The sequence below is a fragment of the Aplysia californica genome, unplaced genomic scaffold (assembly GCF_000002075.1).
Source record: "Aplysia californica isolate F4 #8 unplaced genomic scaffold, AplCal3.0 scaffold00119, whole genome shotgun sequence".
NCBI lineage: Eukaryota > Metazoa > Mollusca > Gastropoda > Aplysiida > Aplysiidae > Aplysia > Aplysia californica.
The window spans coordinates 1,017,272-1,022,280 of record NW_004797389.1 but is presented as its reverse complement, the minus strand read 5'-3'; positions in this window follow the sequence as shown (position 1 = coordinate 1,022,280).

Genomic DNA, 5,009 nt, shown 5'->3' with positions numbered 1-5,009 from the left:
TGTGTGTGTGGGTGGGTGTGTAAGTATGTGTCTGCGTGAGCATGTGTGTGTGAGTGTGTAATTGTGTATGTGTGTATGTGTGTGTGAGTGTGTGATTGTGTGTGTGTGTGTGTGTGTGTGTGTGTGTGTGAGTGTGTGTGAGTGAGTGTGTATGTTTTCGTGTCTGTGTGAGCGAGCGCATGTGTGCACGCGCGAGTGTTCCTAATGCTAGCATTTGTGTCATCTTTTTACCCCAGGCATAGTCCAATTAAGATGGTGCCAAGAAGAACCAAATAGCCATGAGCTAGAGCGAAAACGGGCTAGCTCACTCTTTCTGGCCCTGTCAAAACGTTTCAAAATTCCTGTCTCATTTTCTGACAGAGGACAAGCCACGAGCACACGACCGCCAGCGATACCACATGATTTTCTAAGACATTACTGTTCCCCCAACCGCCGCGCGTGAGTGAGCAAAAAAACCCGGGAAAGTACAAAAGCGCTCCTCGTCTTGAGAATGACCAGGAACAATTAGCGTGTGCGCATGCGTACTGCGGTTTTGGGAGATCTTATCCTGTTTGTGGCAATTCGAGACTCGTGTCCAGTGGCGGCCATTGTCCACGGATAGTTTTCATGAGGATGTTAGCCAGTTCATTTCTTTGTAGAGACGCTTCCTTCTATTTTCTCCCTTAATGTAGATGTTTTTTACGTCCCCATCGACACATATGAGTTCACTTCTGGCGCAGGATTCCGACCCTGCCTGTTAGGAACGGCCCGGGCTATGGAGGATACACTTAACATCCCACCACAAAGACCGAGGTACTTGATAACAATTTTCTTCCAACTTGGGAATCTTACTCGGGTTTCTTGTGTGCGACAGCGAAGTGTGGTTATCGTAAGAGATTTGTACTTGTCATGTACAGGCTGAAGATTAGAGGTGTTGCTAGAAAGTATTTGTGAGACACTATGAAAATGTTCGTTCAAAGCCATATTGTTATCCTCACCCTCCTTTAAAAGTAAGAAATTAATTATTGCACATCGAGAGCCAACACATCTGGTGGTTTGGACACCGTAGGAGAATAGGACCACAAGAGCCAGCCTCCGGGGCCTACAACATGACGTGTTTTGATGGCTTCAAGACAATAGGAAATCCAAGAAAAAGATGGAACAACGGAGTCGAAGAGATCTCCAAAGAACAACATGAGGATCCAAACAGCAACACGCCTAGGCTGGCTCACATCTGACAATTGCTTCTCCCCTCAACACCTTGCGGTATAAGAGGACAGAAAATATTGTTTTTTTCCTTTTAAAAGTTAAATAAGTAGCTAATTCACAGGCTGTAACTGTATCTTTTAAAAAGTCCCATACAAACTAGTACAACAATTGGAAGGTTGGCAGCTTTGAAGAAAGCAAGCGAGTACGTAGCTCTAGACAGCAGTGACAGGGTTAATGAGTGCTGGCCAACTTCTCTTTCCTCTTTGGTTCTCATGTCTGCTTTTCTCGTTTTGTAGGTTCCACGGTGTGACCATCGATATACCGGCATTTGCGGAGTAGCGGTTTTGTAGTAAATCCCATTTATGCAGCACATATCATCAACGTGGTCTGTGCCTTTTACAATCTATTAATTAAATAACATTTACATTGCGCATATCCACGCTCAACAGAAACTTATGTGCGTTTTACAGTCTACATATTATATGTTTTATTACTCAGGCAAAACCTAGAATACTCAGTTCTTGGCTTCCGTGGGGACATACAGTACAATGCCGAATAAGCGTTCGAACATTAATACACTGACAATACGTTGTCGTTGTGCACAAACCTTCTAAGCGACATAATTTTCAAAATTACTGTTTCGGCTTATAAGATTCTGTATAACATACAGTATGTCCCAATCAAGCAGTATTTGACACAGGTGGAAAATAGGTACATTAAAACACAAATTATACTTTAATTTCGCTGTCTATATCTGGGTACCATTTCCCAACTGGGTTAAGTGAGGAAATGCGTGTCAATTGCGTTACTCAAGGACGTCAGGCCCGTGATGGGATTCAAATCCACGACCTTTCGATTGCGAGCCCAACCACCGGATCGCCGACGCCGCTTTGTTTCACTCTTCGCTGTTGCATGCAGGAGTGAGTTCGATTTCCACAGAAGAAAATATCCGCACAAGGAAACACAAGTACGAACACACTCACTCAGCTATGTAGATGCTTTAGCAAACTACAACTGTCATTGTGGTGATATCAGGCATCACAAAAATTGGAGTCCAAGAAACCGATGTCTTACTATCAGCTGGGCAATTTTTAATATCTTAAGTTTTTTGTGGCTCAGCACATTTTATGTTCATTCAAAAAACAAATTATTTCTACGTGATTTTTTTACTGAAAAACGCTGACCAAAGGCTAGAACAATAATAACATGGTTAATTCAGCAGCCTCCAAGGGTATTCAAGTTTTGACAGTCACCAAACTTTTGCGACCATTTCATTTTCTCGTTGATTTTGCCTCTGACACCACCTCCTTCAATCGAAAATATCTTTACTTCTATTCAAGGTAGATTTTTTAAAAATCTAAATCAAAGCAAATAATCAGGGGCTGATTCCACCGCCTCATGACACGTTGTATTAGAGAAGCTAAACGTTCAGTGAACAAAGGGCACTTTCTACTTGAGGACAAACACCTTGACATTCAGTTAGACAGATAGACAACAGATAGATCTAATGCTGTTTCGCAGATGAACAGGCGGTTACATGTTGCCCCTAATGCACACACACAATCAGTCGAATAAGCAGACAAACATGATTTCACTATGAAGCTACACATTTGTGTTCATGCAATGGACTCTGCCAAGAGTACGGTCACGGATTTGAGGGATATTAAAGTTTATGGACTATATACAACGACTCTGTTTTGTTTACTCTAACGATAATTAGTTGTGCTGTAAGTTTGTCTAAATCTCAAAACCAACCACGAGAATCAGATCTCCTACCACACTAAGACGTGTTTTAAAATAATATATAAGACTGTGCACTCTGACGTACTTCCAGTTCACTATGGAGCGATGAGCGAACCATTTCGTTAACCAGAGTTACAAACTCCTATCTGCTCAGTACCTAGTTTGGAGAAAATCGAAGTTTAAAAATTTTGAGTTTCACAACATAGTCAGGGTTTTCCGAAGGCAATTTTTTTACTCTCTTGATAACCACTCAAAATAATCTTACGATTTTGATAGATCAGATAGAACATTTGGTTTCCGATCTCATATTCATAGTAACTCAAAACAGCCAAAAATGTCGCATAGACCCTTATGATTGTAAGGTGGCGATTTGGCTCTCTTTGGGGAACTTAACGAAGATGAGTAGGGACAGGCTGCACGTGCACTCGACTATAACAAGACTCTTAATTTGGGGGCGGCTAAGTCTTAAAAAAAAACAAAGAGCGGTGGTCATGACAGTGTCCGGTCTAGAATTATAATTCAGCTCTATTGTTTTCCCAAAAGTCAGAACTTACCAAGATAGTCTCGCAACTCCAAAACTATAATATTTCAACAAAAGCCCGCAGCACATGATGTCACCTAGTCTCTTATCTTTCTCCCTCACCTCATTTTTTGCACCTGCTGCCTCGTTGAGATTTACCTAAAAAATATTGCTTGGCTTTTTGTAAAATTTAATTCTGTTGATTTTTCCTCCCTTCTGATTAATTTCAACACCTTGAATCGTCGCTGACACTTGGCGGTAAGAGACAGACACAGACAGACAGAGAGAGAGAGGGGGGAGGGAGAGGCGCCCTCCTCTCACACATGCATTAATCGGATGCGGCCGCGCGTTCGTTCACACGAGAGTTTACATGTTATGACCACAGAGCCGATTACCCAACAAATACGTGGCGACTGCTCCAAAAAATGATACATAGGGGTCATCACGCACACACTAGGCTACAACTGGGATTTTCTGATTTACAGAATGGATCTTTCGTATAACAGGAAGCCATGGTTTCATCCGCAAAGTGAGGAAAAAAAGACCCTTAGACCTGCCTTAGTTCCCCATCGCGCCCACGGTGAAAATGTGTTTTTCCGTTGGTGCGGGATTATTGTCACTAGCAACGGTCTGGCACGTGACCTCACAGCTCTCCGCAATGCGCGATTGGTCAAAGAGATCACGTGGCGAGCACGCGGTCTTCCCCTTGTTGTGGTCCACGGCTTACCCCTATCTCTCGCGAGTCGGGGGAAATGGATTGACAAGATGGCGCGCGTTGAGGGGGAGAGAACTGAATGAGAACAGTAGAAGAAAAGGAAACTATCATCGTGTCTTCATGCCTTCCTGTTATGTCTACGAGGGCCTGAACAGTCACGGTTAATATTTCCTGATAGGGGTTACATGTTACATCTATTTGTTTGCGAAACAGCGTGTCTGGCTGTCTGTCTGTTTTTTTTTGTTGGATTGTGTGGGTTTTAGAGGCAAAATATTTCATCTATTTGTCTGTCTGTCTGTCTGTCTGTCTGTCTGTCTGTCTGTCTGTCTGTCTGTCTGTCTATTTTTTTCCCTGCTTGTGTGTGTTTTAGGGGCAACATTTAACTTTTAAAAATTGATTTGTGATCCAGTATAGCTGTCTGTCTATCTGTCTGTCTGTCTATCTGTCTGTCTGTCTATCTGTCTGTCTGTCTGTTCGATTGTGTATGTTTTATGGGCCAAATATACAATTTTGTTTCTCTGTGAAATAGCGTGTCTATCTGCCAATTTGTCTATATTATGTCTGTCTGTCCGTCTATTTTTTTTGCCCACCCATGTGTGTTTTAAGGGCAAAATGCTACACTTCATTGACTTGTGATCCAGCATAACTCTCTGTTTATTTGTCTGTTTATCTTTTGTCTGTATTTATGTTTTGTCTGCTTGTCTGTGTTCCAGATGAAAAATGTAATCGTCTGTCTATCTGTGACTCAGTATGTGGGATAAAAAGCAAGAACAGACAGATATAGAAATCCATTCGTACCAACTGCAGTGAGGTTACTGAACACACAGTGCTACAAATGAAACA